Below are 14,930 nucleotides of genomic sequence, written 5' to 3'. Positions count from 1 at the left end.
TGTTTTGCCCTGCCTTCTTTTATATAATGTGAAGACTTTCCAAGCGTGCTTTTTTTGACAATTTTAGATGCATAATACTAACTGAAGTTTTAATGGAAATGGTTTATCATTTAGTAATATATCACAAAACACCAGCATAAAACTACTTTTAAAGCATAACCAGATTGTTTCCTTGCGTTCTTCCATGGCCGTGATCTTTATAAATTACTAAAAGTCAAATGTACTATTTAAAACGGACAAACAATTGTTTTTTTTATTAAATTAATTGATGCATATTTAGAATTCAACCTATTTTCAAAACAAAAACCTAAAGACTTCATGATGTGTGCACCTTTCTCGGAACAAAGATGTCCTATTCCAAAAATTACGTAAATTGATAAAGTAGTTTTTTTTTTTTTTTTTTTAAAGAAAGTAAAATTTTATTACGAAGCGAGACTTTTTTTTTTATCCGATGAAAAATTATATATTTATTTAAACTTCTAGATCATTTTACATAATTTTTGGAATATGACATTTTCATTCTGTGACGGGTACGTACATCATAAAGATTTTTCTGCGATTTAGTTATTAATAGGTTTAATTCTAAATAATATGAATTAATTTTGCTGATGACCGAAGGAGATCTATAATAATATCAATCGATCCATCTTTTTTCTTCATTCATTCGTTTTATGATTAGATTATTCCAAGATGTTGTGTGCTTCCATACTTGTGTTGAGTGGATTGTAGTGCTACTGCTTGTGTTTACTGTTTAGCTTCGTCGTAGTTCGTCTGATTGAAATTCTGGGACGGATCAATTGGAAGTAAATTAGTCTAAAATTCGATCTGGGTTCGTTGGTTTAGGAGTCAGACATTTTGTTTCGCATTCTATCACGACCGAGTTTCTCAAATCTACAAAACTACATGTAAAAATATTACATTAACTAAAACCAGAAAAATATATACTTCTGTAGCTTAAGGGCCGTGCTGAAATAATAACGTCATTATTTAGAAACCCATTCTTAACATGGGTAGAGATCGTTTTGTTAACTATTCTATACCTTACAATTTAATAAAACAAATTCAATTTTTTACGGTAACTTTTAACGTGAAAATCTTATCTAAAATATAGGCCATAAACTACAGAAATACAAAAAAAAATAAATAAAATAAATAATTGCGTTTTTTTTTACTGGATCAATTTCGTTTCGGTTATTCTTAGTTTTGTATTATCTCCCCTTTCCGCTTTAAAATTAATCTTGTACTCGTTGTTTTAAACTCTTTCGTAGGCCACTGAAGAGTTAAAATACAGGTATAAAATTATATATATATACACACACACACAAAATAACATCAACTATGAATCATAGCCGATGTTATTTTTATTCATATTTTTTCAACCGTGTTCAAACGAAACGGGAGCTCTTTGATTCCTGCAAAAAAGACATTTTTCACAAAGCTGGGAGCTTCTGTGATGGAGTTTATTTATTTATTTATTTATTTATTTATTTATTTTTTTGTAAGCCGACTACGACCTTACCACTCAGACCTGGAGTTAGTAGTAAAAAATATTAACTGTTTCAAAATGCTACAATAGCCCAAAATAGGGAGTTCAGTTGACCTGAATTTCATTAAAAAATTTTAATTTAAATTTTAGGTGCTTCTTCGTAAAAAAAATGAAATCCGAAAATTGAAAAAAAAAAAAAAAAAAATCATTAAATTCAAAACAAAACAAAACAAGAAAAAAACACTGGTATCTACTTACTTTTTATGTCAATTTCAACTAAAAGCAATGTTATCTACTTAATTGCCATGTTATAATTAAATATTATTGCATTTATTAGAAAGTCGTATTCCTGTTTCCTTACTGGTTAATATATACAAAAGGTATATTGTTTCACAAATTAATTTTCATATTAAAAACGAACTTTTACGCACTTTTATTGCAAGATTTCTTTTATATATACTATTCATTCAACAGAAATCTACATTAAAGAAGTATCCTCATTTGCATATTACATTAAAGAAAATCTTTTAATAATTATTTCCCTGTTTTTGTTTGTAATAAAATTGTTTTAACTGTTCTATTTAAAAATATTATTTGAGGTTGATTTATTTTTGATTTAATTTACACTTAATTTAATGTATTTTCAATTATTACCGACACCAGTTGCGTTTAAAAGCGGAAGTTCATTTATTTAAACTGTGAGTTATTTTCCGTTTAGACAGAAATGTTTGTGTTTTATGCTTTCATGAATTCAAAATATGGTCTAATTTCAGGAAAATCGTAAGAAGTCAGGATATTCGGCGTACTTTAAATAGTATGTGACTACCCCCTCCCCCGGCAATATGTTTTAACCTGGCAACGCAGAGTATATACAGCTAGCAATTACATAAAACATACATTAATGCGATATCCGCCATTAATTGTAACAGTTACTTCCCCTGACTTCATACTCTTTATTTATGTATGAACTTGAATTTTTTTTTTTTTTTAACTATTTCCATTAATGATTAATTTCCTATCTTATCGTTTTTCGTAATTTTTAGATATGTTACTAAATTCAACATAAGTAAATACCATTGGTTTTACTTGATATTTAATTTTTGAATTTCGCTCTTATAACGAAGAAGCGCCAAATTCTAAAAAAAAAAAAAAAAAAATCATCAGTTAGAATCGACATCAAAACATTTAGCGCTACAGCCATGTTCCCTACCGTTTGAGCTATCAGCAGATAGATAAGATTTAAAATTAAACCATTTTAAGCTACGAATGAATTTGTGCATGCGCAAAAGTAATAGAAATATATTGGTAAGTTGAAATGAACATTTTTGTATTTCAATTTGCCGACATATTTCTAATTTATAAACCATGCTTGATATATGATTACTATTTCCTGTTAATTTCAGCGTTATTTGACCAATAGGTCAAGAGCTTATCGGTTAAATATTTTAACCCACACATACATACATCTACTTTTTATTTATATAGATTACACTTGTAATCTGAAGAAAAACATGTTTGAATGAATGTATATGAATCAATTTTTTTTCTTTGCTTTTCTGTTTTCTACAAAATGGCGTCTTACTAGAACCGAAGTAGTGTATTATGGAAAGCGATGTGTTTGCCTATTGTCTGAAGGTGCCATCAGTTGCGAGAGTGTGTCAACAGAAATGTAGTTATTTTCGTTCCATATCTAGAGTTCTCTCTTGAAGTGGGGCTGACTTTCACTCAAAATTAAAAAAAAAAAACTAACCAGTGTCTAACTTTGGCCTGAAGCGGCGAATAAATCCGGACACTAAATAAGCCATTTTTCTCATAGGAAAGCAATTTATCGCAAGGTCATCAAGTAACCTATCTGTCTCGTGAGATAATTATGTACAGCTTGGTCTCTTAAGTCCCAATCGCCGCGATCACCTACTTTCTCTTGGCACGAGACAAGGTTAAAAACCAAATCCGTCCTGTGTACCAATATACAATGATATTAAATAATCTCTGTCTAATGGGCGTGGTTAAATTGTTGATATCAGTGGCAAATTACAAATGGAACCAATTTGTATAGAATTTGTTTCTTGAAAAAGCGTTAACACTCATTTTTATATTCGAACGATCCTCTACTCTATAATAAACGGCAATGTGTATTATTACTCCCTTACCCCCCTCTCTCTTATATATATATATATATATATATATATATATATATATATATATATATATATATATATATATATATATATATATAAAACTACGCATCAAATGCGCTTGAAACACATCACAATATAATGTTAGGAAGTAAAAAAATATTTTACTTATTTTAAATTTATAACAAATATATTTCGGAGCTACATTCCATCCTCAGTATGTTGTTTTCTTTCTTCTTCTTTCTTGCCATGTTGTAAAGTTGGAGAAAGAAAAGTCTGTTTGTAAAAAAAGCCGCGCGTTGTATCTCAGCGGTTGTATTTTGAAATGTTGGTACAGTGCGTAGGCAACGCGAGAATAACATCAAGGGTGTGAGTTCCATATAGAAACGTTGATTTAATTTCAATAAAATCAAATACGCATCAAATGCGCGGCTTTTTACAAACAGGCTTTTCTTTCTCCAACTTTACAACATGGCAAGTAGGAAGAAAAAAAAAAGAAAACAACACACTGAGGATGGAGTATACCTCTGAAATATATTTGTTATAAATTTCAAACAAGTAACATTTGTTTATTTTCCTAATATTACGTTGTGATTTGGTTTCAAGCGCATTTAATGCGTATTTTATTTTATTCAAATTAAATCAACGTTTCTATATGGAACTCGCACCCTTGACTCTCTCTCTCTCTCATATATATATATATATATATATATATATATATATATATATATAATTATTGTAGCTAGTGGGAGAGGACCCTCAGCAGAGTGCTCAATTATTAATAAAAGCTAAAAAAAAATAAAGAAAGAAATAAGAATGTAATATTTATTTATTTAGACATGTATTACAGGAGATCAAGACAACATCGGTACCATCGGTTTCAAATCCAAACATAGGTAACCTATAGTTAGCTTCCTATGCTGGAATTTCATCGGCTTCTATTTCTGCCTGTCTCTCTGGTGGTAGGGGTAGGGGGGGAACAAGTCTTCTTGGAGACTGACAGAGGCTGAAGAGAGCCCGATAAATCAGATAAACTATAGGTCTCCTTTATTAGGATGTTGTCCTAATTTTTTGGAACACGCATCCACGTGTGTATGTGTGTATGAATCTCTATTCTCTCGTTCCTTCTTTGTATTTCTCTTAGCTTTAAAAAAAAAAATGTTCCCATCTACCACTCGGTTGTCAAATAAAACCCAGCCTGTTTATCTGCTTCTTACGCACGTGACATTTATGCTTTCTAGCAATCAATGACACACACACACACACACACACACACACACACACACACACACACCGCTGTACGATTTAGTATTGCCCCACAACAGACTAGGCTTTCTTGCTGTTGTTTAATCGCTACTCTGGATTCTGTCTCTTTTCTCGTTCTGTTAACGTTCCAGTCCCGTTTTCACGACGACCACGACCATGATGATGATGCCTGTGTTTTATGCGTTCTATCGATCCGACAGGCGCCGTAATGTCTGCGCCAATGTTTCGTGTAAATAAGAGTGCTAAGTTCGACTAATAACACGTGCTTTGTTGAAATGCGTGCCGTGACTGTGGACGTCATTTTTACGCTTCGGAACGCGCACCTGAAATCTCCTTCGTCACAAGAAAAACTCTATTGATATCGAATGTAATGAATGTGTCACTGGTTATGGGTTTATTTAATTTATTAACTATGCTAGCTTCGTGTGAGGTCGTTGACGAAGATTCTAACTATCGCCGTCGTTAACATAAAGAATATAAATAAACATAAATGAATAAATAAATATTTATTCTTCAAGGTGGCGTCTAAAATCGTACGTTTCACTCCGGTCTTTAAACAAACAAACAAAAAAAAACAAGTTTGTTCTAAAAAAAAAAATATATATATATAATGTCACCCCCACCCCGTTAAGTTCTCGGTTCTTATTGTTGAGCATTCTGAGTTGAAATTAAAGTCGGTCATTTAAGCCCATATGTGCAGACCATGATGTTCACTCTCGCCGTCTTGACATTTATGCTTTATATAAAATATTAATTTCAACTTTATTTCTCGCAGTTAGCGTTGGCTGTGCGGTTTGTTTCTTGCTAATAGTCAGACATGGTTTCGTGGCCGGGTTCGAATCTTCCGACTGGCTGTAATCATAACACCCTGCACTGATGATTCCCGAAAGAATGAAACACTAGTATCTGTAGATATGAAAAACATAATCATAGTAATATATATATATATATATATATATATATATATATATATATATATATATATATATATATATATATATATGGCAATTAAGTTACATAGAATACTCCGCGTTTCATCCGCGCTAGGATTCGTCAGGCTTAAGTCTGACGAATCCTAGCGTGGATGAAATGCGGAGTATTCTATGTAGCTTAATTGCCATATATATTTTTATAACTTACTACCTAGCTCTACCTATGTATTGAGCACTGAAGTAAATACTTAAAGTTTACGCATAAAATATTACTTTCGTATGTTAATTTATGTAACATGAAGTAGTCATATATATATATATATATATATATATATATATATATATATATATATATATATAAATAATCATCAATTACTTAGTAACTCCCGATAATATTATTATCTCTATACACCGCAGTAAGTATATACAAGTAATGAAACAATTCCAATATTTTTCCAATTCCGATGCAATTACCTATTGTGTTCTAAATGGCCTATCCCGATTCTTTTCAAATCTCTAAATATTTGCCTATAAAGTTATGTTTTATTCAAATTAACTCCCTCCACTTTAAAGAAAGCATAAAAACAAAAACAAAACCATAATATGTATATATTTTCCAAAACGTAAACTAGACTTGCATGGAGGTGGGAGGGTCTACAGATTTTAATTTTACTGATGGTTTAAAATCAATAAATATTTTATCATTTCATCATGATTTAAAACAAAAACATGAGAGGCACAATTTTTTTCGATTTCGATACCTCATCAAAGTCTAGTATTTTTTTTTTAACCCCCCCCCGCATCACAATTCTGATTAATCGTCCCAACACTAGTATAAACTCCGACTTAATATAAAAAAAAAAAAAAAAAAATTATATTCATCCCAAGATGTATTGTTACTGAGACAAAAGGAGATACTCTGGATTAGGATCAGATTTATAAGGGCATCCTAAGTGGAGAGTTTTGCTAAGAGATGTTCATTCATATTAAATTTAGATTTCTGCATGTTAGAACAGTCGGGAGAAAACGGGGAGCAGGGAAGGAATTTGAAATTCTTGGAATCCAAAGGGTTACAACTGCAGCAGATTCGTCAGAGCAGATTTCATTGAAGAACTTGTAAAATGAGTAGAGGCTTGTTACACTGCATCGATAAGACAGGAGCTTGAGCTTGGTAGACAGTATGCAACCTATTTTTTGGCCCTGTCTAAGAGAGAAACTATTGGTCGGTGCACCAACCCAGATGTGACAACAATACTCCTTGCATGGGTAAATGGCGGCTGGGTAGAGATATAGGATACTTTCAGGTGTGAGTTATCTAGCTAACCTTTCTCTAGACCAGTCGTTCCCAAGCTTTTCTCATTGACCCTTCGGCTTTATGTATCTCCATTTACCTATTCTCATGCAAAAAAAATACATAGCCTTCATAAAGTGACAGAAGAACAAGGTCAAAAAGAATCTTTTATTGTTTAAAACTTTGGGTTTTATAAATAAATAGTATTATACACAACACAACAATGAAGCGATATTGGACATATGAATCCAGGTATATACGTTTCTTAGACATGACACAATCTGAAAAGAAATAATTTTTTTTTTTTTAATTATCAGGTGCTTCAGTTTTTTACTCCCAGGTTTAAATTTACCCCTGGTTATGTGTGTACATCTCGAGAGAGGAATGGGTTGGCAGAGGAGAAAGAAGGAGCGAAGAGAGGGAGGGAAAAGAAAAAAAATAGGAGTTACATACGATTTTAGATCCCACCTTGAAGAATAAGTACTTTATGTGTATTTATATCATGTTAACGACGGCGATAGAATCTTCGTCAACAACCTCTAATCTGGACGGAGATCACCTTCTTTGCAGCAGACTTGGCAGTATTTTTTATGCATTTGTTGCAATTTATATTACTTGTGAATGTTAGGCCGAGAAGTGTGAATGGTGGACTCTTAAGGAATGGTATTAAAATGCATGTATTTTATTCAATTTTATTATAATGACGTGTGTTAACATTTTTTGTATTTGGTTTAGAAACACAAAAAGAACCCTAACGGTTGACTCTTTTTAGTTGAGAAAAGAGTTTGAAGAAACAAATGCTAATCTATCGCCGTTCTGTTGCTCGTAGTTTGTGACAGATTTTTTTTTTTTTGTACATTTTACTAGCAGGGCTAGCCGACGTTGCAAAAGTTTAACTTATTTATATTAAAACTTCCATCTTTTTCTCTTTCCCCTCCCCCCTTCTCCTCACTCCTTCTTTCTCCTCTGCCAGTCCATTCCTCTCTCAGGATACAGTAACAAAGTTAGATACAGTCTATAGTGAGAATCTAGCTCTCCAGAAAAGGGGTCACTATTTTGACTGTAAAGAAGCTAATCTTGACATTCCTCCAGGAATAATGGTATCTCTGGTAAGTGCCAACTTACACTATACAGCAGTAACAATTGAACATTAGCTAGTCAAGGTCAAAGTTTGATATATTGGCTTTGAAAACCTGAAAAATGTATGCCTAAAAGAAGAAACTAACCCAGAAATCCGTTAGTCTCTTTGAAAAAAAAATGGCTTCTTGAAAACTAGGTTTATATTAAAGAAAGCAGAAACAGCATAATTGCATTGACAAACCGGTTCCTGTCAGATTACCGAAGTTAAGTAAAGTTGAGACTGGTTAGTACCAGATGGGAATTCTAGGTGCTGTATATGCTCTCCCCTTATTCTGGCACTTGTCTCCAGTCGTCATGTACATAAACTTCATTTGCCACTGGTATTTAACAATGTCAACTCAGGAGAGGTGTGGTTTCAGATAGCGCACCTCCTGTCACAAAAGATTTCACGCGCGGGCACCCCTTCATGGGTATACATAGTCTGTTAAAGACTGAAGGAGCCTGTTATATTAAGAAAGCAGACCACTTAGAATCTTTCAGAATTAATGTCCATTCTAGATAATGAAAACACCGTTCAGTGGGTTTTTATGTCCATAGATTAAGCAGCTAATAGTTTTGAAATGGTTTTACTGTATGTCCTTACTTCAGTAATAGGATATGTATATGTTCCTGCAAAACAAGTCGAGGAGGTTAGTTTGATCTTTGTTGGCCTGAGAGATAGATTTTAGGACCTTAAACAAAAGAACTGTTTTTATTCAGTTGAAAAAATAATGTTTTTTCTGATTGTAAGTCTGTTAACAAAGTGCCATTTTAAATCTTTGCAGAGTTGAATGTAATAATCAAAGAAGCAAGCGCTCACGTGTGTGTGCATGGTGTGGCTATAGGACTTACCTTCAGGTGGGGTCTGAGAGAGAGAGATTAAAGCCTCTATAAGGCCACCATTCGCCCATGTATGGAGTATTGTTGTCATATTTGGGCTGGTGTATCTGCTACTAGTCTCTCGCTCCTAGACAAGGTTCAAAAGAGAGTCGCCAACCTGATAGGTCCCGAACTGTCATCTAGGCTTCAACCTCTGTCCCATCGATGAAATGTTGCATCCCTCTGCCTGTTCTACAAGTATTTTAACGGTGAATACTCTAACGAACTGCAAGCACTTGTACCCCCTCGATGTAAATACCCCCGACAGACCTGACAAGCAGCTCAATCCCACCCCAACGCAGTAGAGATCCCTAGATATAAGAGAGCCTTCTACTCCAGTAGTTTCTTCCCCAGAACCGCTAGACTTTAAAATTCATTTCTGGATCCCTGCTTCCCCAACTGTACTGACATGCAGAAGTTCAAGTATAACATGAACTGACATCTTGCTGCCCAACTCCCTACATAGTTGCTCCTGTAGCTTATGTCCCTGATAGTAGCCCCCTCTATCAAAGTGGCAATGTGCCTTGTTTGTGGTGAAATTGTAATAATAATAATAAAAAAAAAGATGGCGGCTGTGGTTTTATGTGTGATTTCATAGAATCGCACGAAATCACACTGCCCACTGCACACAGATGCAAATGAAATGCAGTCAGTTTTTTTTTAAATAAAACACTTGTTAGCAAAGGTGAGGGCGATAGATGCATGCTAGAAGTTAAGAAAGTTGTGAGGAGGGAATACAGCGACGAATTCTATCCGTGAACTTTTGTGCTATTTTTTGTTCTCCCAAAATATCTGCCCATTTAACTGCAACCTTTAAGAATAAAACATTGTTACTTGTATTATTTTGACTACTGTTGTCATCTTGAGTGTTATTCTCACACCGTTTCATAATCTCCAACCTTCTTTAGGTGTGTCTCGTCAAACTTGGGGAATCTGTACAGCATTTCAAATGGAACACTTTATTTAATCTGTGGGGAGGGGTAGCATGTTCTCGTTCCTTCTGCCATGGCTGGATAGAAGTCTTAAATAATTTGCAATTGTATTCTTAGTATTGCTTGTAATGAGGATTGAACCTTCAACCTCCAGAAGAGTGTCACTTAGAGCTGAATTTAACTCCGTACTTTATGCGCTACACCACTGCTCCAAATAATACAAAATTGTCAATCCTCGTCTCAAAAATTCAGAAACACATTACTTGTTTTTGAAATTTGAGGTGTGATTTTTTTTTTTTTTTAAATCCCGTTAGAGCAGTGATTGACATTATAGTTCTTGACATGTGCAGTGAACACACAAAGACAAGCTTGCAGTGTAAATGCTATTTAGGCCCAACTTTTAAAATATCAATTTCACACAGTAGATTTATTGAAAGTTAGTTCTGACAAATAGCCTGAAATGGCCTTTCCTCTGTTGATTGTGGTATGTTGCTATTTCTGTACTGTGCTAGGGAGGGGGGGGCATCCTCCTAGATTTTGCCATCTCTTTGAGAAAGGGATTAGTCTATTGCTAATCGCCAGAAATGCCTCTATCGAGAAATACTGATAGGGCTGCTCAGGATTTTTTTTTTTTTTTTGTAGGACAGAGCGCTCCTCTTCGAGGGCGCTAGTTCTTCGACCTCTCTTTCCAACGCTTGTCCTACCAAGAAGGGAGATAAATAACATAAAAAAAAGACCCGGCAATTATAGTGTCAAGTGTCCAGATGTTTTCTCATATTTAAAAAATAAAACCCATGCCTTTTTTTAATGTTTTTTTTTCTCCCTACTTCTCCTCCTTCCCATAAAACTTGCATTGCTTCCCTACGCCATTTTGTCTTTCTAAAAAAACTGATTGGATTTGACCTACATTATTTTTAATTTGACAGTAAAATGCCTCTCGTTTATATTCCTGTTAACGATGTGCAGAAATAGTTCTAAAATAAAAAGGAATACAATAAAAATAAAAGCTTTATAAAAATAATTACCGTTTAACGACAATCCAAGCATAAAGATCTCCTTATGCAAGTTTATCCACCACTCATTTCTCGCTTTATCTGAAGAGGGACATAAATCCTTCAGTAAAATCCTCCATCTAACATAAGTTGTGAAAATATCGAAACAGAATTAATAATTAAAACAGTTAACAATCTAAAAAAAAAAAAAAATTGGTCTACATTTTTAAGAGAGAGAGAAAAAAAAGGGACCAATAAAAATAAACGCTCTCCTAGCATTTTTTTTTTTTTTAATCTTAATCTTGTATTATGAAAATGGCTGAACTTTGCACTCGCGTTTGATATTTATAAAAAAAAAAAGGGAAATACGTTTTACAATTTGTTTTAAAATGGTTTTATTTACAAAAAAAGTGGCTTTTATCAATTTCATACTCGACCCCTCGGCCGTATTCCATCATAAATCGAGAAACAACATCATCTAAGACTTGATGAAGAAAACAAATCTTTGCCTTCGTGTAGAGACAAGTAAATAGAGACTTAGTGAAATAAGCTTTTTTTCCTCCAAATTTCAACTTTCAATTAATGAAAATCGATTATGTTTGCTTAGTTTATATAATAATAGATATAATCCATAAATCGATTTTCATTTAACAAAGCTATAAAATTCAATTGACTGATATTGCTGTCTAATTGAAATCAATAGTTATTTTCAATCGGTTGTAATTTGCAAACCGATGCTGTCTGAAAAGTAGAGACACCAGGATTAAAAAAAAAAAAAAAAATTGATTAGGTAATGTTGATATGTAGCAAAAACATGAAACAAAATGGCCACCTGAATTAGAGTTTAATCCAAAAATAAAAACCGAGTCCGAAACGAAACCAGCACACTCATGGAAAACTGAGTGAAACTGAAACGAAATAATAATAATAAAAAGTCTTGTTTAATTATTTGAAATTGAATAGTTTTTGTTTTTACAAGGTAGTCACCACTTATCGAAGCCCAAAATGTTTAATGAGTATAAGGTGATCAGTGAGCCAGCAGGGAAATGGTGGAAATTGGATAGAATTTGATTATTTAGTTAACAAGAACTTGTTTACATTGGGCTTGAAGATGACCATGTTATAGTTAGCTGGAAAGCAGGCCAGCGGAAAACTTTTACAGGCAGGCAGCTCAATTAAAGACTTAAATTTTGAATAATACTTATAAAACACTTTCATTTTTTTTTTTTTTAATTCATTTTAGTTTCACTCAGTTTTTTTGACGAATGTGCTGGTTTGATATTTTGTTTCCGTTTCAGACGACCATGTTGTTTCTAGGCCACAACATCACAAGATTATATTTGATTGTAGATATATATTTTACGCTTAGATTCATCCCAAACAAGGCACATTGCCACTGGGATCTGAGGGGCCAGAGTAATAGGGACATCCCAAGTGGGGAGTTGTGCAGCGAGATGTTTTTTCACATTACACTTAAATTTCTGGATGTCTGTACAGTCAGAAACAGGAGAGAGGGAATTCCAAACGTAAGCTGGGGCAAGAAGCTATTAGAGTAGAAAGGTTGCTAGCATCTAGGGTCCTTTAGATTGAAGGGGTGGGATTTTGCAGATGATTGTATTTGCATATTTCAGGCTACTGCTCTCATTTTGAGTGTCATTTTGTACAACATTTCAGTCAATCTAACCTGCCACCTTCTTAAGGTGTGTCTTAGTGAACTCGGGAATCTGCACAGAATTTTGAACGGAATCCTTAAATTCAAAGGGGTAGCATATTCTCATTTTCGTCAGTTACGTCTGGATAGAGATCCTAACCTTCTTCTGAAGGTTGAAAGTTCAAATCTCCATGTAGGCGACTGAAAATACCATTGCAAATTATTTAGGACCTCTATTTCTCATGGCTGAGCAAACGAGAGCATGTTACTCCCATGAATTAAATAAAGGGTTCCGTTCGGAATTCCGTGTCAGTTTCTGAGTTTGACAGATAAACCTGAAGAAGGTTGGAGATTACATTGACTGAAATGTTGCGAAAATGCCACTCAAGATGAGAACAGTAATCTGAAGAATTCAAATAATACAAATTATCAATCCTCATCTAAAAAATTTGGAAACGAAGTTTGTAGCTATATAAATTTTAGTATGAATTTTAAAGAGTTTTTTTTTTTTTTTTACACTGCAGAGGTGTAAGGATAGACACAAACTGAAGCAAATTAAGATATATAACTGGTGCAGATTCACCTTTTATGGATACAATATGTATTTAATATTTGCTTTGTGTTATTACTTCTGTTAGCATGGTCAGATGGAATTTGCGTATTGTATAATATTTCAAGAAAATTCACGAAATCTCTATATATAAATCTCACCTGTCTGTTTAAATGTATGTATGCCTAAAACTTTCGACAGAGGCGACGTATTTTCACAAGATCAGTATCATTTTGAAGCTTGACGTCTCGGATGACAAATATTGAAAAATTGGCCAAAAACATTAATTACTTCACCCTCAACTGGGCAGTTTTCTACAATGAGGGGTCGATTTTTTGCGAGCCATTTTTGCAACTCATCGTATCGGTTGGATTGACTTTGCTTAATTTTAATGTTCCAAACTTCTGGTTGCGTCATGGAGCAGAGGTAAAACGTCAGATTTTCTTTCACTTTCTTTTCCGCCTTTGCGTCTCTGGTTCGAGCCTGCCTGCCTACTACCACTTTGTTTTTTTTTGTTTTTGTTTTTTTTTTTTGCTCCAAAAACACCCGGGCACCTTGGCTAGTATTACATAATACAGAACTACATTGTATTAACTTTTCTAAATTTCCTTTATATACACACTTGACAATGCTTCAAGCGAACTACATGAATCTCTTATCACTTTTATTTACTGTTCCAGGTTAGAGAACATAGAAAAATATTTGCAAAACGCATTTAAATGCAATTGATCCCAAGCAACGCTGGGACAATAGAGTTAGTTTTTTGATAAGTTTTGCTACTTCTGCCTGGGTTTTATAAATTCCACTTTTTTTTTTTTTTTTGCTCGCAGTTTTTAACCTACACACTAGATAAATTTTTCTTTTTCTTGGATTTGTCTCCATTTATTTATTAAAGGGAGGGTATTAAGAAAGAACAATTTTAGTTTTATTTATTTATATTTATTTAGTTTTGAAAATGCATTCCGAATTGTTTTCTGCATTCCTGGTTTCCATGTTTAAAATATTCCTTAGCTGTCCATATGTATTAACATGTGCTACACATATGCACACGTACGTGCGCAGAGATGTGTAGACACACAGCGTTACATTATTTAAATTAAATATTTTCCATCCTTTGTCATTATAGAAAAATGTTTCTTCGACCATTTAGCACATTCTCGATGTAAATGTTAGGCAACCTATTTTTTTTAGTTTAGCTTTTTGAAAAAAAAAATATTTCTTTTCAACTTTTTAAATTCTTTTCTTTTATTTCTCTTATTATTCAATTTTTTTTTTTTACCATTTTTTTATGCTTTGTCTGTGATTTCTTGTATCAATTTGAGTAAATGCTTTGATTGTGTAACTAAAACTGTATTGTCAGGATAAAAAAGCTATTACCTCGTGTGTGTGTGTGTGTGTGTGTGTGTGTGTGTGTGTGTGTGTGTGTGTGTGTGTGTGTGTGTGTGTGTGTGTGTGTGTGTGCGTGCGTGTGACAGACAGACATGTTTCTGTTGTGCTAGGGTTATCAAAGCTTGTTTCAGAAAATGACAATGCTAAGAAGAACCCATCATTTTTCTCCCTCATCAGACATAGTCGCGCCCCACCCCCACCACTTTTGTTGCATGGTCTTTATTGTCTGATATGACATCATTGGTGTCCTCTTATTCACAACTCGCCTTCCCCCACGTCCCATTTCGTTAAAAACGAGGTTGCTCTAA

General features: G+C 33.7%; 1 protein-coding gene across 28 annotated transcripts in view; it reads left to right on the top strand.

Moving 5' to 3' along the window:
• Positions 1-14,930, top strand: part of LOC145286154 (uncharacterized) — an 811,438-nt gene that overhangs the window by 29,662 nt on the left and 766,846 nt on the right. The gene's annotated exons all lie outside the window — the stretch shown is intronic.

The sequence above is a fragment of the Euprymna scolopes genome, chromosome 10 (genome assembly GCF_053919585.1).
Source record: "Euprymna scolopes isolate OS-2025 chromosome 10, ASM5391958v1, whole genome shotgun sequence".
In the NCBI taxonomy this organism is placed as follows: Eukaryota; Metazoa; Mollusca; class Cephalopoda; order Sepiida; family Sepiolidae; genus Euprymna; species Euprymna scolopes.
This window is presented reverse-complemented; position numbering and strand designations above follow the sequence as displayed.